This window comes from Gymnoscopelus microlampas (genome assembly GCF_963454915.1).
Source record: "Gymnoscopelus microlampas genome assembly, chromosome: 23".
Lineage (NCBI taxonomy): Eukaryota > Metazoa > Chordata > Actinopteri > Myctophiformes > Myctophidae > Gymnoscopelus > Gymnoscopelus microlampas.
In genome coordinates, this window is record NC_139960.1 from 7,102,119 (window position 1) to 7,126,128 (window position 24,010).

General features: G+C 41.1%; 1 protein-coding gene across 1 annotated transcript in view; it reads left to right on the forward strand.

Annotated features, from left to right (window-relative positions):
* Positions 1 to 24,010, forward strand: part of grm8a (glutamate receptor, metabotropic 8a) — a gene marked incomplete at its 3' end in the record, with an annotated part of 340,950 nt that overhangs the window by 221,436 nt on the left and 95,504 nt on the right. The window lies entirely within an intron of this gene.

Here is a 24,010-nt window from a genome sequence, read left to right on the forward strand (position 1 = left end):
ACACACACACACACACAATCCATTGTGAAATAAAGGTTACATACCCTAAGTATAAAAGGAAACACACACGCACACACACACACACACACACACACACACACACACACACACACACACACACACACACACACACACACACACCTCTGCCCGCCTGGGCCTGTTAATGGAAGTCTTGCAGTAGTGAGCAGTATTAGATGTGACAGAGGTTGTAGCATGGCTTCCAGCCTGAAGAATTACACCTCTCTCTCACACACACCACTAAACAAGTTTGTTCCACTCTGCTCCTTTCTGCCTTCCTCTGGTTCCGCTCCCTTGCGTTTTTCCATTGCTATCGTGAGTTGGTTGTCAAGTCAACAGGGTTATTCGTTGGCTTTGTTTGTTTGTAATGTGTTTGGTTGTTAAATGTGTTCACTCATTAACATGGGTTGTTAAGTAACTGTGTTGGTTGTTAACTGTGTTGTTTCTTAAAGGACAACTTCACCCATTTTCTTAGAATTGGTCCTCATTAATGCTCATGGCACCATTTTGGTGTCTCAGAGGAGTGCTGGACAGTTGGTCAGTGTGGTAATTTCAGATTTCAACCTTAAAAAAGGTTATGCTGAACCCACCCCGGACTCTATCCTATCGCATCCCGAGATGCAGCCTTCAGTGTGTATGCTCCATGCAGTATATATGGAACGAATTATATTTATATGTACCTTGCTGTCTATGTCATGTCTGTAAAATCATTGTTGTAAATGTCCTTTTGTACACAGGGCGCCATTGAAAAAGAGACCCTGGTCTCAATGGATTTCCCCGAAATAAAGGTTTCAATCAATCAATCAATCAATCCCCCCACTGCCCTGTGCCTTTGCACAACCCCATATCACAGTCCTGACCCCCAGACAGACAGAGAGATGGAGGCAGGTACAGTAGGAGTGTTGTGGTCTACTGAATGCAGCTCTCTAGTTAGCAGCTGTGGCAGATAGATGGTGGCAGTTCCTCCAATGAGGAGGGAACATGTTGCTATGGCCTGCCTGCCTAATAACTATCTGTCTTCCTTTCTGGCCTGTTAGGGCACGTTTCCTCATGCTGTGTGTGTTTGTGTGTTCTGTGTACTGATTGTATGTGTATGTGGTTCTGTATTACTGTACATTGGGCCACTGCAGGGTGCATGTGAGAGGGGAAGAGGGAGGGCACGGAACTGTGTGTGTGTGTGTGTGTGTGTGTGTGTGTGTGTGTGTGTGTGTGTGTGTGTGTGTGTGTGTGTGTGTGTGTGTGTGTGTGTGTGTGTGTGTGTGTGTGTGTGTGTGTGTGTGTGTGTGTGTGTGTGTGTGTGTGTGTGTGTGTGTGTGTGTGTGCGCGCGCGCGCGCGTTTGTTTCCCTGTTTGTGTGAGTGTGTTTGTGTGTAGGTGTATACAGTAGTTAGTTTTGACACAATTGTATAAAACATTGAGTCCAAACAATAATCAAGACCCATGAATAGGTACAATACATACAAAAATACAATACACAACACACAATTCCTTGACTGAGCTTTTTGTTGCTCCAAAAGTGATTTTGGAGGCAAGCTGTGGCATATTATGCAAAGTTCTTCTGTCAGCGCCCACAAATAATGAGCTCAGATCCGTGAACTCATGTCCATACTTCACTCTGATGTCTAGTGTGAGTCAGTGTTGATTTTGACAGCAACGTTTTATTTAGTTTTTAAAATAGTCTTTTGAATAGTTTTTTAGCGGTGCCAGCCGCTCTACACCTGACTATGTCCGTCCGTATGTCCGTTTGAGCCTGGATGTCCGTTTGTCCGTTTGAGCCTGGATGTCCGTTTGTCCGTTTGAGCCTGGATGTCCGTTTGAGCACGGGCTTTAAACAGCTATAACTCCAGTTCGCAGCATGCCAGCAAGTCCAAATTTGGTATGTGGACTTACACCACCAATTGGGACGAGCATTGATTGCTGAAGCCCCGCCCCGCCCTATTATAGCGCCACCAGGAGGCCACTGCCTTTAAACAGCGCTTTACACAGCTATCACTCCAGTTCGCATGCCAGCAAGTCCAAATTTGGTATGTGGACTTAGACCACCAATAGGGACGAGCATTGATTGCTGAAGCCCCGCCCCGCCCTATTATAGCGCCACCAGGAGGCCACTGGCTTTAAACAGCTATAACTCCAGTTTGCAGCATATCCCACCAAGTCCAACTAATACCACCAATAGGGACCAACTGTAATTACATAAGCCCCGCCCCCTCTGTCTTCCCATTGGCTGGGCTTTAAACAGCCATAACTCCAGTTCACAGCATGCTACTGAGTACAAATTTGGTACGTGGACTCAGACCACCAATAGGGACGAACTGAAATGTAGTAAGCCCCGCCCCCTCTGTCTTCCTATTGGCTGGGCTTTACACAGCCATAAGTCCACTTTGCAGCATGCTACCAAATACACATTTACCACGTGAACTTAGACCACCAATAGGGACAAGCTTTAATTGCTGCAGCCCCGCCCCCTCTGTATTGTCATTGGCTGGGCTACAAACAGCCATAACTCCAGTTAGCAGCATGCCACCAAGTCCCAATTTGGTTTGTGGACTTACACCACCACTAGGGACGCGCTGTCTTACTTAAGCCCCGCCCCTGCATCTTCTTATTGGCTGGGATTAAAACTGCCATAATGCCGGTTTGCTTCCAGTGCCGCTGTTCAGTAGCCTTGAAATGATTTCCCAGGGATGTAACATTGTTTCTCCAGTTCATATCTAGCCCAATTACACACACTCATCAAAGGCACCGCTTCCTTCACACAGGGTGTGATTTTTGAAATTCTGTTTAGTTTTAGTCATATTTTTGTCACCTGAAAAGTTTTACGTTTAGTCTAGTTTTAGGCGACTAAATATCATCATATTTTTTTCTCCTAAATGTACAGTTGATTTAGTCGACTAAAAAAGTATTTGTCGGGCTGTGATGGCATTGAAATTTTCACTTAGCTGCATACCGAAAATGGCCGATCTACAAGCTCACAACGCGTCGCAGCGCGACGCGTTGTGAGCTTGTAGATCAACTATTTTCGGTACGTTCTTTCTACTGGATCTCTTCTCCACCAGTCCCTCCCTAACATTTTAGTCTAGTTTTTATTTGTTGACCAAATGGTCAGTATATTTAGTCATACTTTTAGTCATCATTTTTATTTTGTGAAAGCGAAAAAGGGTATTCGACAGACGTTTTTCATCATAGTTTTAGTTGACGAAATCAACACTGGTGTGAGTGTAGACACACCAGTTTGTGTTCTTCTTTTTGTATACCAGTCTCACATTGACACATACGCTGTTCAGGTGGTGTGCGACTCCACCTCCCCATCTCCACATACAGCCTATATATGGGATAACCATAAACGTGTAACAGAACTTGATTCTCAAATAGTCCTCAATGTATTACTGGTGCAGATAATTCTGGGATGATGGCTTGGTGGGTCTTAATATCTTGCTCCCTCTTTAGATCACAGCTTATCAAGCATGTCCCTTTGGTCACGCTCAATATGATCTTGTTTCTCCATTATCTCTGTTACATGACTTGGTTCTTTCTATATTAATTAAAGAACAGACCACAAGGGGTGGTCAAGCATGCCATGACGCTGCTGTATCTTGGTGAAGAGCCTGGCTTGCTTTCCTCTAACTAAAGCTTGCAATGAAGGCAGTCCTGCTTCCAACAGCCTGGTTAGATTATGGTGTAGTAACCCTCACCCCAAGTAGAGCTTTCACTCCAGTTATGTAGAGAGTTTCGACATTTTTAACCAGCCTCACACCAAGACTAAATAGCTGACGAGAAAGCAGCCTCAAAAAAACTTTAGTTTGACACAAAAAGGAGCATCATAGTTGGTGGACAGGAAGATAATCTGTTTGCTTGAGAGCTTTGTCTTCTATTCTACATGTAAGGCAAGTGAGTTTCGGGCATTTTCATCCGCAGTGAAGATGGCTCCAAGATATGTATAACTGTCACAATGCCTCACTTAGTGCAAACGAAGCAAGCGGAATAGGTTGCCTGTCAGATCCCAAAATAGCCATACATCTTGTTTTACTTTAATTAACAAGCATGCCATATTCATCTCAATATTCCTCCAGATATTTCAGTTTTTTTCAGTCAGCCTTTCTCTTGATGTTGCCACGATAGCACTGTCTCCTATTAGCATTCACCATTTTAGGAAACCATCGTAACCACGCTGTTGTTTCATCGTTCTGATAAGCATGTCGACAAACATCACAAACAGGAAGCCGGATGTAGGGGATCCTTGCCTCACCCTGATGGACACCAGTGGTGGAAAAAGTGCTCCAATTCTTTAAGAAAAAGTACTAATACTGCAATATAGATATACTCTGTTACAAGCAAAAGTCCAAAAATGTTCTTGAGTAAAAGTACAAAAGTATTGGCATCGAAATGTACTTAAAGTACCAAAAGTAAAAGTACTAAAATGTTTGAGAATAGCAGATCTAAGCTCACAACGCGTTGCGATGTGACACGTGAGCTTGTAGATAGGCTATTTTTGAATAGCCTATGTAGGGCTAGAGAAATTGGAAATACTCAAGTAAAGTACAAATACCTCAAAATTGTTCTTAAGTACAGTACTTAAGTACAGGAGCCCAGGATACTTGTTGTCACACTGTACATTGACATCAAAGCCGAAATCATAGAAACTGCACACTCTTTAAGACTTTGAACAGTGTTCCTCTTTACTCTGCCACAGGCTTTGGAAAAGTCTGTAAAGGCAACATACAGTTGCAGCTTCTTTCTGACACAATGTCCAATTATAAGCCTAAGTGCCACAATGTCTTCAATGCAGCTTATTTTTGGTTGAGCTCCTGCCTGCTCCCGGAATGGCTATATCAGGCTATCAGTCTGTTATTAAGCACAAAGCCATACAATTTTGCTGCACTATTGAATACAATTTTCCCAAGTAATTGTTGCAATTGACCACTTATACCCTAGCATGCCTATTCTGGGCGAACATCTGGCGAAAATAGCAGATCCACGTGTCGCCCAAAGAGATTTGGTTTAGAGGGGAAAAGGAGCAGACCTAATACAGAGCCTTGGGATACTCCGGTCAACTACCATATATGGGGTTTAAGTGGTTAAATAACAAGATCAATCAAGCAGTGGCTCAGCTCATTTACATGTACGTGACTGTGAGAGGGCACAACAAGAGAGCACAACAAGATACAGTTTGAGTTTAAACACGCGTGCATGCGCTTGCGTGTGCTGAGGACATAATTATATCTCTCTGTTACTGTACAGTACTGAAGCTTCATTAGCCCAAACCAGACCAGGAAGTAACACTCTCTGGGTGATATCCCTGATCAAAGGGCACACACATTAGCAGATGAGAGAGAACCAAAATAGATTTTACAGTAGGAGAATGCTGCAGGGATGGCGAGAGGCAGGGAAAGAGGGAGAGAGTAGGCAGGGGTGAAAGAAGGGAGAGATGAATGGAGAAAGGGAGAGAAAGCGTGAACTTCAAATTATTTCCATATCCATGCTATCATGTTTGCCTTAAATTGATGGTGCATGATGCAACAGTAGCTCAATGTATTACGTAATTCATGCACACTGTGATACAAAAATTGGCTCTGGAACAGTTGTCAGGTTGAACTCATGCAATGACTTATTCAAGCAATTCATTGAAGGAGAGAAACATTCACCGTTCTCTTTCTTTTTTCTTTTTTACTTTGCTTCTCCGTCTGGGAGTTTTCCCTTTGAGCCTGATCACCAAACGCCAAGTAGGCACGTCATTGCTGCTTGGATAGTGCTCAACGAAACACAGTAGAAAGAGAAGGGATTCAAATTTTACACTAGAAGGCTCTGTCCCGCCCACAGCCCTTTACATTGGAAGGCTCTGGTCCCGCCCCCCCCCGCCCACAGGCCAATCAAAATCCTCAGCACCCTGGCTTCCAAACTATGGAATGAACTCCCCATCGCAATTAAAAATGCAAACTCACTCCACAATCTGAAGTCTCACCTCTTCAGACTCAATCTTAGCCCGTAGCACTTGAACTAGCCTCGACGACCTTGCAGGCTTATGCAAAGTCTAAAATGTAATTTAGATAGCATGTTATGTAGACAGATACAAGGTCATTGTTGACCTTGCATCTATTGTGTGTATAGTTTCAATGTACAGATTATTGATTTTTTCCCCCGGATATTCTACTGATTCTTCGTTTACTTATGATCCTAGATTACTATTTCTATGCATTTCATGCATTACCTTGTATTGTCCTTGCTTACTGTAAATCGCTCTTAATTAAATGCCTAAATTGTAAATTGTAAAATATACCAAAAGTAAAAATACTCATTATATAGAATGTCCCTTTTCAAGCTTTCAAAACAAATCTTTAGAAAATAGCAGATCTACAAGCTCACAACGCATCGCAATGCAATGCGTTGTGAGCTTGTAGATCTGCTATTTTCAAGTAGCCGAAGTATACAGGGCTTAAGTGGTTAATGCATGCGTTTTGTAATAATAATCAAAATATTAACTACAGTTTTCCAATAATTGTAGTGGCGTATGTTTGCCTCTGAGGTGTAGGGGAGTAGAAGTAAAAGTATAGAAAATTGGAAATACTCAAGTGAAGTAAAAACAAATACCTCAAAATTGCACTCAAGTAAAGTACTTGAGAAAATGTACTTAGTTACTTCCCACCACTGGTAAGCTGTTGTCTGGTTGTTCAATATGAAGGACAAACACCACTTATCTCTCGTGAAAATCTCTGTCTTCATCCTCTGCCTGAGGTCTTTGATCCACCAGGGTGTTATGTGTGCGTCTCCGTGTACATACATACATGTGTGCGCGTGTGCGCGTGTACTGTGTGTGTGTGTGTGTGTGTGTGTGTGTGTGTGTGTGTGTGTGTGTGTGTGTGTGTGTGTGTGTGTGTGTGTGTGTGTGTGTGTGTGTGTGTGTGTGTGTGTGTGTGTGTGTGTGTGTGTGTGTGTGTGTGTGTGTGTGTGTGTGATCAGGTGATTTTGAGGTTGATTGTGGAAGGCGGCCCCATCACTGAGGTTTGAAAAGCCCATCGCTCACTGTTAGCTCACACACACTCACACACACGCATGCACGCACGCACACGCACACGCCACCGCACACGCAAATGCAGACTAATCAATCTTGATCAGGATGGGGGGAACGACCACTAAATGTGGACCTGTCACACACCACTCAATGTTAGTGTCTCACACACACACACACACACACACACACACACACACACACACACACACACACACACACACACACACACACACACACACACACACACACACACACACACACACACACACACACACACACTGAAAAAGGCATGGCTGTGGATACTGAAGTAACGCTAACCTGAGAGGTCTTTATTCTGGTATAGCCTAGGGCTGCATCTATCGATGATCTTCCTAGCGATTATTCCAACAATTACTTTTTTGATTAATTGAATATTTGAGAAGCACGTTTTGGGGGGTAATTTGTTTTACTTTTTTATCTAATTAATTGAAAAGGAAAGTAATCCATGTAATTTTTATGAGCGACTAAATCTATTAGTCTGATTAACCACTATTGTCTACTTTGTTATCGCCCAAAAAAGCTATTATCGCTATTTTAGAAAATCCATTAGAATAATCTTTTTTATAATCAATTTAATTGATTAATTTAATTAATTAACTGTTACTCTGGTATTTTACTTCTATCTATCTCTTGAAAATCACCAGTGAGTATTGCACATCCAAACTATGTTCTGCGTGCATGACACAAACATCAGTTTTGAAAAAAAGAAAATTCAGGTAAATGAATCACACAATGTTTGATATATTTTTTACGCCGCCAGTGCAAGGACCTTTGCACTGGTATGTCTGGCACTGTCTTTACACCAGTGGTGTAAAGTAACTAAGTACATTTACTCAAGTACTGTACAATTTTGAGGTACTTTTACTTTACCGGAGTATTTCCATTGTCTATACTTTTACTTCTACTCCACTACATCTCAGAGGCAAATATTGTACTTTTATTCCACTACAACTATTTGAAAACTTTAGTTACTAGTTACCACTTTAGGCCTATTTCATACATAGGCTATTTGAAAATAGCCGATCTACAAGCTCACAACGCGTCGCATCATACTTTTTCCACCACTGCTTTTCACTGGTATATCTAGAAGGGACGAGAGTAGCAAAATATGAACTCCTGTGGCAATGCAAGCAGCTGTTTGTTTGTGTCTAAGCATGAGGAAAGACAGGAGGGAAGGCGACAAGAAGAGTTGAAGGGAGAGAGTCAAAGGTGGGACATTGAGAGAGTGAAAGTGACATATAGAGTAAGGCAGGACTAGAGGGGAAATTTACTGTTCAGGAGATGGAGGGGGGAGAGAGCCAAGTCATGCCAGGACAATGATTCAGCATAAAGTGAATAATGACTGATGAATAATTTATATGGGCACTGTGTAATATCAACTATAATATATACCAGAGAGAGAGAGAGAGAGAGAGAGAGAGAGAGAGAGAGAGAGAGAGAGAGAGAGAGAGAGAGAGAGAGAGAGAGAGAGAGAGAGAGAGAGAGGGGTGAGAGGCGGATGAGATACAGATTGGTGATCTATTCAGCAAGAGTCTGCCAGCCATCACAGGAGTCAAGGTTGTCGTTTAGTCACTCAGGCAGTCGTCCTGCCAACCTTTTTTTTTTATCAATGACAATGTGATCCTGATCCAGTTATTCAGAAGGGAAGCTTCATTCTGTCAGCCTGCTCGTCATCACCAGTGTTGGGCCCGCTCTTCTGGGAAAAGAAAGAAGGGATGTACAAATGTATGCAACCAGCTCCTTTTAGAACTGACTCCACTTTATTGGTACAATAATTAACCTCCCAGGAGGAGTCGACAATCAGTTACACTTCACGCACTGCAGCCTCTCAAAGCTGATGGGATACTTTGTTTGTTTTTAAATATATATATATATATATATATATATATATATATATATATATATATATATATATATATATATACATATACATACATTATGTGAAGAGCGCCCTCTAGCGTAATCACTAAACCAGACACCAGATGACGTAATATTATTTCATTGGCAGTCAAGTGTTAAAAATGGGAACACTAGGTTGAATATCTGTGTACCTTTTAGGTTCTTCCCTATGAGGGGTTCTTATTTCTATTATGTCCATGTAATAACTGAGTATATTTAGCTTTTGCCTCATGGGGTTGTGTTGTCATGTTTGCACAGATTTGCTCTGGAGCAGAGCCACGCTGCCAAACGCAATGCATAATGTCATTGTAATAAATGGTTTTCATCGCCATGATAGTGTCCTGTCTGAAAAGGTCACGACAACCCTCTCCTGCCACCACTCCGTATCTCTCGCACGCACGCACGCACTCACGAGCACACACACATCTCAAATGTCTGTTGGAGGAATGCATTATACCGTCTCCTATTGGCAATAATCACCAGAACCACATATCTCCACTTGGGCTAAATAAAGTAATGCTGTAATAAGTATCTAGATTAAATCGGTCTATCTATGGCAGGCAAACAGCAAAATAGCACAGACAGAGTGGGGCTGTGTGCAGATATTGCCTGCAGTCACATATAACTTAGATTAGTAGATTAGTAGATTAGTAGATTCAAGCTGACATTGAGATCTCACTCTTATTTAAAAACTGCAGAGCTTGTAGCTCAAGCATGAGTTCAAAGTGAGAACAGAAGAAGAGAGCGATACATTTTGTTTCTAAACTTTTTCTAAACTTGTTTAACTTGATTTTGTTGATGCATTTGTTTTTGGACTTGACATGACATGAAATTAATGGAGGACCGACGATTATGCCTCATTTTCATATTTTCCCGCCAATTTCAGCTCTGACTTTAAACTAATATAGGTAAATGCTCCTTTAGATATAGTGGAGAAGTTAATTGGAACATGCTGCTACTGTCCATAAAGAGCATTAGTAGTCAAAACTTTACGAAAAAGGTAAAATCATGGCTTCTAGATAATATGGCAGTTTAGCACGGTTATTGGTTTAATTTATTTGTATTTATCTATGCTGTGAATTAATTGGTTCTATTGTTGATATTTGTAAAGTTTCCAGAGTGTCTAGTCTTATGTATCAATGTCTGTTCTTTGTCGTTATGTTTGTATGTATACAAGACCAAAGACCACAATGGAAATACGTCTTTGACTTTATTGTGTTTTTATCCTTGACGTGCCTTTCTCCGTGAAGGAACGTGAAATCAGACCTTTAGGGGATCTGCCTGCATGCCCTTCCAGCAAGCAAACACCCCCCGGGTACTGCAGAACAGCAGCAGCAATGATCAGACAATGATATGGATGAGATCAGACGAGCATGAAAAGGACCTTCTGGGATGGAGGTGTTTTTAGCGACAGCAAGGCATACATACAGTATGATGCAGCCGGAATAGGCAAGGTGAAGCAGTTACAGTATAAACAGGGTTGGATTATGTTAAAAATGGTTTAAAATCGTTTATGGGGATCACTGCCACAAAATCTTTTCAGATGGGGATCCATGTCCAAATACATAGCAATTTGGTGGTCCATCCTTGACATGAAAATGTTTGAGAACCACTCGTCTATTAGCCTGGAATCCAGACTGAATTGCTCCGTTTAGCAGACTTTTTTTTTTTCTTCGCTTCTCAGTCTGGTAATCCTTCTATGTGCAAGGGGCGGTCTCGGGCGCCCATGCGCACGCAAATTCTGATTGGTCTGTGGGCGAGGCAGGTCCAGAGCCTTCCAATGAAAATGGCTGATTGGAGCCTTAATTTCAAGCCACTTCCGTTCTTACTTTGATCCGTTGAGCACTATCAAATCAGCAATGACGTGCCTACAGTACGTAACAGGTGACGTAAGGAAGCAGAGTTATTCTGGAGACGGCCTGACTGAGAAGCGAAGTGAAAAACAAAAGTCCGCTGAACGGAGCGAATCAGTCCGGATTCCAGGTTACTGGTTTATTGAGTGTGGCAGCAAGCCCTTAACATAGGTCAAGTTATAAAGTATCCTCCCCCCACACACACACACACACACACACACACACACACACACACACACACACACACACACACACACACACACACACACACACCAAGCACAGATACTCCCACTTGAATCCTGGCAGTGTGCGCAGCAGTACGCACGCACGCACGCACACACCCCTCAGCACGTCAGTGAGTGATTCAGCTGCGGCAGTGTATTGACAGCAGTCTTAGATGAGAATTCTCATGTAGATCAGATTGTTTGTTTGATGCTCATTTCTTATTCCGTTGTATTGATTTCTGTCCGTCATACCATATTAGACCTCCTCCAGCTAACTCACTGTTACAATACTGCAGTGTGTGTGTGCGTGCGTGCGTGCGTGCGTGCGTGCGTGCGTGCGTGCGTGCGTGCGTGCGTGCGTGTGATTCATACATAATTGTGTGCGACACCAAAAATAGCAGTTTTATAAGCTCGCAACTCGCCACAGCGGTGTAACCCAGGCTTCGTGGTTATAGGGTTAAAAATGTTAATATGTAATGTAGTTAGCTCGGCAGTTCTTATCCTCTCACGACTTTTGTGACCCCTATGGGCCAACTCTGCCATCTGGGTGGGCAAATTCTAGTTGTGATTTTTGTATTCTTATACATCCCCGGATTACGTTTTTGTATGATAGATCTTGCTGACAGGTAGCTTGTTAGTGTTTTCACCTCTTAATCCATTAAACCCAGTAAAGCATCCGTGTCATTTTTGATTTTAGCTTTGGCTATTTAAAAATAGCAGATATACAAGCGCACAGCGCGTCACTTTGTGCCGAACTGCAAGCTTGTAAATCTACTATTTTTTTATTTGTGTTCTTTAACACAAATCTTCTCTTGCAAGGGTCCCTGGCACAAAACATTTCGGGATGGGGGTCTGCGACCAAATATATACATCAATTTAGATGGTCCTTATAACTACAATTTGAGAACCACTGAACTGCTGGTCTTAATGGGTTACTGCAGTAACCCATTAGTAATGTACTGCAGTAAGTAATGTACTGCAGTCATAAAAATAATAACAGGAAAGTTCCTTCCCTGGAAATCATCTTTATTTCATTTTATCCTCTCCCTGGGGTGTGTCTGCACTACTGGCCACCCATAGATACTTGTAATAAGATCATATGTCATGTTTGAAGTAATTTGTCTAATCCACAGTAGTATTTAAGCCGCTATTGGTAGATTTTCAGGTTTAAATCATTGTAATGTATCTTCCAATTATCTTCACAAAGGCAACACTTCCTATGCATTTCATATAATGCATTATAATCTGCTTACAACACAATATGATTATATTTATATAAACTCATAATTACTCAATGCTTAATAACATCTAAGTCAAGTTATAATACTTAATAATACTTATAGATTGTTTTTTTTGGCAAGGATAGTGTATCATAATTCTCATAGTTGTTAAACACTGTAATGCGTTATAAAGTGATTATAAGGCACTATTAGTGGTCAGTGGGTGCTTTAATCTTTTGGTACATATTAACCACAGAACATCAATGCGTGTGTGTGTTATCTTTAGTTTTTTAATCTTATGCTCTGTCCTTCAACATAGTACATTTCTGATCATGTGCTACAACATCATGAACAATCTAGTCTTTTCAGCTTATAAAATTGCCTTGACGCCAAGCTCTGCAATTTGAAAAAAACAAAAAACAAAACATACATTTAGTGTTTTTCATCTGATTGCTTCAGGGCCAATTATGTTTGTTTGTTTTTCTTTTAGGATTTTGAATAGTCTAATCAACACCTGTGATGTCTTGCATCCACTGCTCGCAAAGTGCTTCCGGACTTTGTGTGGCCTTGAGTGACGAATTTGACCTGCTGTGGTACAGAGGAAGTCTTAAACATTTTATTTTGTGTGAAGATTTTTACGGTGTGGCGCCGAAGGGGCCAGCCATCTAGAACAGTATGTGTATGACTTCTTACAAACAGACAAATTGGATAAAAACAAAAACACCAGTGGCTTACTTTTATTGTGGTCCATTAGCTTGAACATTCAACACTCAAACAACTGGACAAAAAACATGTGCAACAGACAATAATTAACAGAATATATACATTTCAAAACAATGTCAGGACAATAACATAAAAGTAGGAATTGTGGGGCCAGGGATACAAACACGTGGAGGACGTCACTCACAAGAGACATAACGAAGCTCACCGAGCCGCGTGTAGCCCCGGGATATTTAGCTAAAACCAATTAGAATTGAAATGGAGCAATGCTTTTAGATCAGCTTTAAACTTTAGTGGGGAATATTAACATTTCTTATCCAAATATGGAGTTCCACCTGGCCTGGTGGAGATTTGCGCTTCACTGCATGAGCGCACCTTTTTAGTTTTAGATTATCCCTGTTTTTTGTGCTGGGAATATGATGAATGTCCGTCTAATTTTGTGTGTGCGCATTTAGATTAAGATGACATCAATCTCTCTCTCTCTCTCTTTCTTTCTCTCTCTCTCTCTCTCTCTCTCTCTCTGTGTGTGTGTGTGTGTGTGTGTGTGTGTGTGTGTGTGTGTGTGTGTGTGTGTGTGTGTGTGTGTGTGTGTGTGTGTGTGTGTGTGTGTGTGTGTGTGTGTGTGTGTGTGTGTGTGTGTGTGTGTGTGTGTGTGTGTGTGTGTGTGTGTGTGTGTGTGTGTGTGTGCGTGCGTGCGTGCGTGCGTGCGTTTGTATCTGACAAGTTTGTGACATGTGTGATGAATGAGCAAAGAGCTAATCAGCCAACCTTTATGCAAATCTATTCACTGCTATCTCAGTTACAACCAGCCGTTATTCTCATTATTATAAAACACTTCTCTTTTGTAATTATCCCCAAGTACACTACATCTTCCGTAAATCTGCAGGGAAAAAGATTTCCGCTGAATGGCAGAGAATAAAAGAGACATTTTCCCATTCTTAGCTTAGACAATAGAAGCAAAGGAGATGAAAAGAGAGGGGAGAGAATTGAATTTGCGTTCCTAATTGATGTTTAATTGTAGTGTTTGGTCGTGTCATTAGCCTGTCTGTCATCCGCGCCATCATCAATTATTACCCGAAGTTTAAAGCGGCCATGCACTGGTGCCCGACGCCATCCATCAAGGCACTTGGCTAGTCGGCCTGCATGTTAGCATTAGCCCCGCCTCACTGCTCACTTTGTATTGGTTTGGAATCGGCGCCAAAGAGCCGCTAGGCGCTCAGCCTGGCTGGTGTGCTAGCATTAGCGCTGCCCCATTATGTCCAAGGGGACTATTGTAGGTTTCAAAGGTATTAATCATGTCATGTTTGACACAGTGGGGAGAGTACACACACTTAACATTCTAACCTTAACTCTTTGACTGCCAGATATACATAAATAACATTTATTATTATTATTATTTATTATTATTTTATTTTTTTAATGAATCACCCAGTGCCAGTGTCGTTTTACTTACCTTTTCAACTAGTTACAGAATATTCATCTCCAGTATGATCAATCCCCTGAACGTTGATAATTACGGAGGCTTCCGCAAAAAAAAGAAAGGTCATCGCGACCCCCCATTGTTTGTTATATGCCGTTGAAAATAGCATGTCTTGCCAGCCAAAAATGCAGGGGAAAAAAAGGAACTCAAGATACAGCCGTTTCCCCAAGTAATATTTCTTGTAATCACGTGATCTCCTAGATCTCTCTGTGTCTGAGCCTGAAATGGTGGCTCATAGGTTGCGGAACAGCGCCCTCTAGTGGAAAACCACTGAAAAAAACACTCAAACTCGTGTTTGGCACTGTGGACCAAGTGCCAACTGACGAGTTGGAACTGCAGGCGCTTGTTGTCAATGGACACCTCTAGTTCTCCTTTTCGCTTCACTAGGAATAAGATGCAATTTGCTTTTCACTTTCAAGAACCACATCATTGAAATAGAGAATGTTGTCGTTTGAGTTGGGTATAAGCAGAGTTCAAAAAGGCGGTGGGCTATATACTTTGTTGTACAATAAATAGTGAAAATAGCTGATCTACAAGCTCTACAATTGAGCTTAAAGATCTGCTACTTTTGCTATTAATTGAAAATTACAAATACAAAGTGAAAAATGTTGACAATTTTGGTACCATTTTTAATTATGTGGTTATATTGTGATATTATCACACATAAATATCAAACATATCCGTCTGCATGTACTACAGTATTTAATTCAGTGTGACCAGAAGCAGGGATGAAACATTACTACCACCGAAGATATATATATATACATACAAAAAAAAAAGAATGACCAGAGGGGGTATCGAAAGTAGAAGCTTGGATTCTCCACTCCCATCCCATCACCCCAAGCAATTCCAACCGTGGGTAGTATTGCCCGTAATCGGCAGTGGTGGAAAGTAACTAAGTACATGTACTGAAGTACTATTTTGAAGTACAGTATTTGTACTTTCCAATTTACAATACTTTTACTTCTCCTCCACTAGGCTACATCTCAGAGGCAAATATTGTACTTTTACTCAACAACAATTATTTGAAAACTTTAGTTAATTAGTTACTTTGTAGATTTTGATTATTATTACAAAACATACATTAGCCACTTCAGCCCTATATACATTTCGGCCATTTGAAAATAGCTGATCTACAAGCTCACAATGCGTCGCATTGTGATCTGCTATTTTCAAAAGATTTTTATACATTTGAAAACGTGTGAAATGGGACATTCTGCATAATGTGTACGTTCTACTTTTGGTACTTTAAGTACATTTTGATACCAATATTTGTGTACTTTTACTCAAGTAAATTTTGAATTCTGGACTTTTACTTGTAACGGAGTATTTCTACATTGTGGTATTGATACTAGTAAAAAAATTGAGTACTTTTTTCCACCACATTGATTCTCCGCCCCCATCCCATCACCCCGAGCAATTCCAACCGTGGGTAGTATCGCCCGTAATCGGTGTGGTCCCCCCCCCCCCCCCCCCTGAACATCAGTTGTCCCAACTCCCATTATTGTCCCCTTGGGCAAACGGATGCAAATGCTGCACACACATATACTGCAGCTGCCTGTAAAAACAAATAATAAAAAACAAATAATATAAAACCACACCAGGCACATACTGCACTGTACCAAATCACAACCACAGATTACAGTTTATTGCACATCGCTGCTGTCGGGTGGAAACCTCATATGTAAACAAAAAAACAGTTGAGGAAATGGAAAATAGTGGTGAAAATAGCAGATCTACAAGCTTTCACCACTGCTGTTTTCACCACTTTAGCTTGACACTCTTGTGTGAAGGAGTAGGGCATTAAATGACCAAAAAACATACAAAGTTGAAGTTTTTAGATGCAAGGTTTCTGCTGGACAGCGACGATATACACAACCAGTGATTAGAACACTATGAAGCTATTGCACACTGCCCACTGCAGCCTCAAGCAACATTATTTACAATTTTAATTAAGGTAAGTACAAATGAGTTTTTTTTTTTACCTCCCAGCTTCTAACTGATCTCAGAGAAGCTGTTGATCGTCTTTGTGCCTTATAATAATAACTACACGTACATGCTAGATCTAACTTAACTAATACACTTTCTCTTCTGTTACACAGGGCAGTCATGATCATGACTTTGTATTTGGTGATTCATTCTCCTACATATAATTGGGATTAAGGATTAACTGTGTCTTTGGCATTGAAAAATGTAACAAAAGTAACATTTCTGTTTGCCTTTCAGGCTTTGTAAAAAAAACAAAAACATTGCACAGGGTAGATATGACAAATACATATACAAAGCCGATTACAGAAATATACAAAGAAACGGGCCGTAAACATTTTCAAAACATTTATGAACATTTTCCAACAGGTTTTATTTCTTTTGCCCTAAATGCCCAAAACAGGGACGCCAGGTTGAACAAGGTTAAAAGAGTGTGTTCATCAGTGTGGAAATAATAACGGAAATATGACATTTCTGTTCATTTGATCCAGCTTCTTTTTTTGTATACAGATGAATGAAAACTAATAATTGTGATTGGGCGATTATCCACTTACAGTACGTAAACCATCTAGTCTTAGTGAAATGGACTGTTGTGCGACCGCTATATGGGTAATCTACAGTATATGGAGCTATACTCTGCATTGAGAATATGAGACGTGTAAGACATTATCTGTGATTGTTTAAGAACTGACTATTCATATATGTAAACTGAGTGGAGAGGCTGGCGTTCATTCCTCCCCATAAGCTTCATGGCAGTGTTGGAAAGTATTTTTACTCAAGTACTGTACTTAACTACAACGTTGCCGTACTTTTACTCGTCACCTCAGAGGCAACTATTGTACTTTTACTCCACTGCACTTATTAGCTACTAGTTATTTGCAGATTTTTATTGTTAATATGAAACCCCTATATTTCAGCTATTCAAAAATAGCAGATCGGCAGACACATTTTGAAATATAAAAAAAAAGATGTGTACGTATGAGTACTTTAATTTATAGTACTTTAAACTCTTACTGTAAAAAGCAGAACCACTTATTAGAAATCTAATAAGTGGAAATCTATGGTAGGTCGCTGTAATCAAACATGTTGTACAGCAAGATTATTATTGAAGTAAAAGAAAGTCACAAGACTAAAACATTTTTACATTTTGGGGGGAAGACTCAAGAATCACATCCTGAATTTTAACACTTTATCATTGAAGAACTCTAAATATTTTAAAGCCGTACCATTTTCTCAGTCGGGTGCTTGAGTTGCCTGCGCTCCTTTTAAAGTCTTCCATCACCGCTTTTCATGTTTCTTTACCAACATTTCCCCCAAAATGTCCAAACCGGTTTGAACACATCTGTTTGTGGTGTTTTGACTGCTGCATTTAATGCAAAAAAAATAGATTGCAGGTAGAGAAATTCAGATATAAAATAATAAATCAGGTCACTGCTTCTTTCCGCAGCTTGCATGCTTAATCAGCATGAATACAAAAATGTGAATTAATCTGATAAAGAGTCAGAGCAGAGAGATGTAGGCTTCTTGGGTTCTTCAGATGTATTCTCTGTTCTCTGAGACATGAAAGATACTTTTCATGTGCTTCGCTGCGTCGCAGACATATTCTTGTCATTTTTTCAACTTTTTCCGCCTTTTCCCGCCCCTCCGACCAGACAGGCAGGCAGCCAGACACACAAAAAGCCAGACAGACAGACAGCCAGCCAGCCATCTAGCAAGCCAGAGAGCCAGGCATCCTCCAAATGTATTAATCACTTGAACCATATGTTCAATCTAAAAGCTGACAAGCCCACACACACACACGCGCGCACATGCACACGCACACGCACACGCACAAAGCTCACACCATCCAGACCACTTCTCACTCCCGTGAGAGGGTGTTTGACTCCCTGATGCAATGACAGGAAACATGTTCACTGGGCTGCATGGGACCAGCAGTATACTGATTAGAACGCTCCTATCTATCTACAGTATCTATCTACAGTATCTATCTATCCATCTATCTATCCATCTATCCATCTATCCATTTATCCATCTATCCATCTATGCATCCATCCATCCATCCATCCATCCATCCTCTCTCTCTCTCTCTCTCTCTCTCTCTCTCTCTCTCTCTCTCTCTCTCTCTCTCTCTCTCTCTGTAATTATAGTAAGCAGCATAGAGTATGAGAAGTAAAGACTTCAGTCTATGACTGCATAATGCATTCTCACAGACCCTGGAGCAGTTTATTCCATATCCATAGTGGGGCGCAGAGAGAGAAACCTCCAACTGTAGCCCGTATACGGTGATACAGTGATTGCAGATTGCAGGCTATAACAGGAGAACATCGTTGCATTGTATTTGGCAGTGTGGCCCCTGTCCAAGTGATCATTCAGAATAATCTGTGCATGCTTGACACAGGCTCTGAGATCCCAAACCCCCCCAAAGCAGAATAAAAAAGATACACAGTTATTACATTGACATAAAAACTCCTCATAGGGCAGAACCTATATACACAGAAATGAAAAGAACATGATACACTACATATGAACCTGCATTGAATTGCATGCTGCTGACATATAGTGAAGACCTATATGCTACTACAGGAGGACTCCCTACCAGTGGTGGAGAGTAACTAAGTACATTTACTCAAGTACTGTACCGAAGTACAATTTCGAGGTACTTTTACTGGAGTATTCCCAATTGTCAATAATTTTACTTCTACTCCACTACATCTCAAAGGCAAAAAATGTACTTTTACTCCACTACAATAATTTTAAAACTAGTTACTAGTTTATTATTATTACAAAACATACAGTAACCACTTCAGCCGTATTTACATTTAGGCCATTTGAAAATAGCTGATCTACAAGCTCACAATGATGCAACGCATTGTGAGCTTGTAGATCTTCTATTTTCAAAAGTTTTTCTTTGAAAACCTGGGACACCGAGTACTTGTACTTTTGGTACTTTCAGAACATTTTGATGCCAACACTTTTGCACTTTTCCTCAAGTAAATTTTGAATTCCGGACTTTTACTTGTAACAGAATATTTCTACATTGCAGTATTGATACTTAAATTGGAGTACTTTTTCCACCACTGATTGTATGTATTATATGTACTAGACCATACCCGGTCGGCGCAGCGCATCCGTGGGGGGATATGCGCACATGATCTGGCAACCCGGGAGGCAGTTCGTCCCATAGCTGGGCAGCCCCGTAACCATGGCGACAGTGTTTGACACAAAAACACTAATAAGAAGCTGAGATTTGATGAAATTGAAAAACGGGCTTCACAGTTGCGTTCAGATGGTAATGGTCAATGGCTGTGTGCAAAATCAGAGCAATTGGTCCAGCCAGTGAGGAGAACCGGGTATCTTCACTCACGTACTCACCACCACTACAGAGGTTACTAGAATTATAGTAGGATTATAGTAGGATTATAGTAGGATTACGAATGAATAGGGTACAATGGACCAAACAGCTTTCAAATAGCCGATGTATGGGTTAAATTGGTTAAACTGCGAAGATAACACCTGTAGTATTTTCCATTGTTCCAAGTTTCATCGACAGTATGGAGTTTCATCCACAGTATGGATTCTGGATGTGGGTAATGAAATATGGATGCTTGACCATCGAGCCCTACTGGGAATGAAATGTCCGGTTTACAAAGCGTTTGAACTGCTATGATGCTGTTTTAACTCGTTTCGCTGGGGACTCCCTGGAACCCCTGGGGATCCCCGAACCACACTTTGAGAACCACTGGTGTAGAGCATGTAGTGTAGTGAATGTGCTGAAATAGGCCGCGTTGATTGAACCATTAGGATCATAGCTGTACGTGATTGAAGTGTGTTTTAGAGAGCGTGTGTGTCTGAATTCATGTGTAGATCTCTCTGTTTATCTGTGTGTGTGTGTGTGTGTGTGTGTGTGTGTGTGTGTGTGTGTGTGTGTGTGTGTGTGTGTGTGTGTGTGTGTGTGTGTGTGTGTGTGTGTGTGTGTGTGTGTGTGTTATCAGGGGACTGACAGGAGTTGAGCTCCAATCTGCTCCATTATCAGACTAACAGAATGATTAGCTGCTTGGTTAGACCACTGGCCTTCAGACAATAATGACTATAATACTATTGGGACATCACACACACACACACACACACACACACGCACACGCACACAGACACAGCGAGAGAACTATTATGCACACATACCCGTGCATACTCGTACACACACAAATACATAACTATCTTCAATCTATCTACATATCAGTGTCTAAATCGGCTGACACTTATTGTGCGTCCGCTCTCTCTCTCTCTCTCTCTCTCTCTCTCTCTCTCTCTCTCTCTCTCTCTCTCTCTCTCTCTCCAGTGACCATGCAGTTTTAATCTCTTCAGTTCAGTCAGGTGACAAGCGGTATGAGAATTAGATTTTTTTATTGAACATGGTTTTGACATTAACCCCATCACAGATTAATGATAGTTTAATATAATTGATTAATGACTTACAGAGCAATCCATTTCATATTCAGGGCAGTAGCTTCAAGGCCTTTGACGCTGGTGGTGGAGGGGCGGGGGTGGAGCTGGCTTCTGAAGTGACAGCCAGTGGTGTACAGTAACTGAGTACATTTACTCAAGTACTGTACTTAAGTACAATTTTGGGGTATTTTTACTTTACTAGAGTATTTCCATTTTTCAATACTTTTACTTCTACTACACTACATCTCAGAGGCAAATATTGCACTTTTACTCCACTACAATTATTTGAAAACTTTAGTTACTAGTTACTTTGCAGGTATCAATTATTATATTATAACACACATTAACCACTTTAGCCCTATTGTATACCTAGGCTATTTGAAAATAGCAGATCTACAAGCTCGAGTTTGTAGATCGGCTATTTCCAAAGATTTTAGTACTTTGACTTTTGGTATATAGTACATTTTGATACGAATACTTTTTGTACTTTTACTTAAGTCAATTTAGAATGTAGACATTCACTTACAGCATGTATTTCTACATTGCAGTATTGATACTTTTACTTAAGTAAAACATGAGGGTATACGTTTTCCACCACTGGTGACAGCACAAGGAGGCGCCAGCAAGGCATGTTTAACCACTTGAACGCTGTGATTCTCAACCTGTAGGCCGTGGCCCACAGGTGGGCCGCGAGGATATTGCATGCGGCCCCCTGATCCAGAAAAGCTTTAGAACCACGTGCAATCCACGCTAAATATCTTGGCCAAAAGATCACAATGTGTCACAACGCAAGCTTGTAGATCTTTTATTTTTTTGCTGAATATTTGCCCCAGAATAGGTCTGTGGTTCATGGGGTTCAATATGGCAGATTTTAGAGAGATAAGAGATTTTTTTTCCTGGTTTAATTGAAGTGCTTCTAAAGGTGTGTGTGTTCCTCACCCTCCCTCCCTCCCTCTTTCTCTCTGTGCTCTTTTGATCTCGCCACTGCGTGTTATAGGCATAGTGTGACCAGGCTTAACCCATTCAATCTCTGTCATCTTATATTGTTGGCTATTCAAAAATAGCAGATCTACAAGCTCATATGAGCTTCTAGATCTGCTATTTTTGAAAAATTGTGTACATTTGTGCAAATCTTATAAATATATTTTTTAAAACGAAAAAATGTAACTCAAGTCTTTGATTCTGGGTGGGGGGGGGGTCCCTTGAACAACAATATTTTAAAAATGTTTGCTTTAAAAATATACATGAAAAGATTTGCAAACATTTTCTAATTTTACATAGCAGATCTATAAGCTCATAGCGCGGCGCCGAGTGCCGCACTATGAGCTTGTAAATCTGCTATTTTTGAATTTGCCAAATAAATCTAAAATGACATAGATGCGTCCCCGGATTGATTGGCTTAAAAGGAATGGCAGCCTATGCCCTGATTGGTGTGATTAATGTAACGCCCAAATGTCACCTATGAATAATCTAAACGGGTAGCGCAGGCGTTTAGCGGCATCGCCGTGGTGGGCGATATATCGCGAAACATCGCTGGTCACGCCCGCAGGCGCAATCGCTACCCGCTACCCGCTATTGCCGCTAATAGTGGCTAGTGCGTCTCGGGCGCACGATAGGGTTCAAAGTGTCCTTTGTCCGTGTGTCCCACGATGCTTGCCTCATCTTGTTTTAGGATCGATTTCATGCACACACAGTGAAATGGTCAGTGTTAAACTAACACCGAGGTGCAGTGAATTAGCAAACAAATCACTACAAATGTATAAAAGTCCAAATGTCATTTTGATGCAAATCCAATAACGCACCACAAAGAAGTCGATAACTTAGTTTTTGATGTAAAATCCGACCCCGTAGGTCACTTGCAATAAACGTGCGAGATACCAGGTGTGCACACAAACACGCGCACACGCGCCTTCATCTAAACCAAACATCACACAAACAGAGAGGGCGAGCAGCCGGCCCGGCAGGCTGATATAAACGTGTATTGGATTTCATTCTGTGGAGCCCATTAATTCCTTACAGACGCTGATATTGACTGAAGGGCCTCGGCTCTTGTTAATTCAACTCAGACTCAGTCTGATTTAGTTAGGGCCTGCCTGAAGGTTGCTGCTGCTGCTTTTTAAAATGAGTTGATGGGACAGAGAGAGAGAGAGAGAGAGAGAGAGAGAGAGAGAGAGAGAGAGAGAGAGAGAGAGAGAGAGAGAGAGAGAGAGAGAGAGAGAGAGAGAGAGAGAGAGAGAGAGAGAGAGAGAGAGAGAGAGAGAGAGAGAGAGAGAGAGAGAGAGAGAGGAAAACAAGGGAAAGAGAGGGAGTGTCTGGATAGAGAGTGAAAGAGAAACAAATGTAATTGAATAACAGATGTCGGTGTTGAGAAATCACCCCATTTCCATGCAGGTTGATGAGGTACATTAATTCAACATGGGTTTCTCAGTAATGTTTCTGCAGCAATAAGCAGCCTTCTTTCCTCTCCACTATAATGTTGCTAGCTTACTGTTTACTAGCGCTTGTATAAACATTCCGCTTCAATAGGCAGTTTGTGTGCAGTGCACGCAGATTCATTTGCAGGTTTTTTTGTTGTTGTTTAAGTTCAAGTCGGGGTGAAGAAAACTCAACAGACCGCAATGTAAACATCACAATCAATTTGTATACAATTATACATCAATTAGGCTTTTTTATGTAAACTGTTCAGTCACACAGAAACTGGCATGATTGTAAAAAAAGTACAATAGGCCTATTTGCCTCTGAGATGTAGTGTAGTAGAAGTAAAAGTACAGAAAATTGGAAATACTATTAGAAGACGTATCCGAGTCTCGTAGAATAGGGGGGGGGGGGAGCGAGCCACCGCGATCATCCGTTCTATAGCTGTGGGCATTTGAATCGAGTCTGTTTTCGCCAAAAAGCAACAGAAACAGAGAAAAGGCCACTCTTCCAGATCGAATTACAAGGAAGTGAACGGGCAGTTTCTTTTTGCGATCACGTGACCCTCCTCTCCTTCTCTGGGAGCAAACGGTGACCCAAAAGCAAGCAAACGGCGCCATCTAGTGGAAAACCACTGAAAACACAAATTCTCGTCATTGGCAGACTGCACTGTATGATGAGAAATCTTGTTATGGCAGTCAAAGAGTT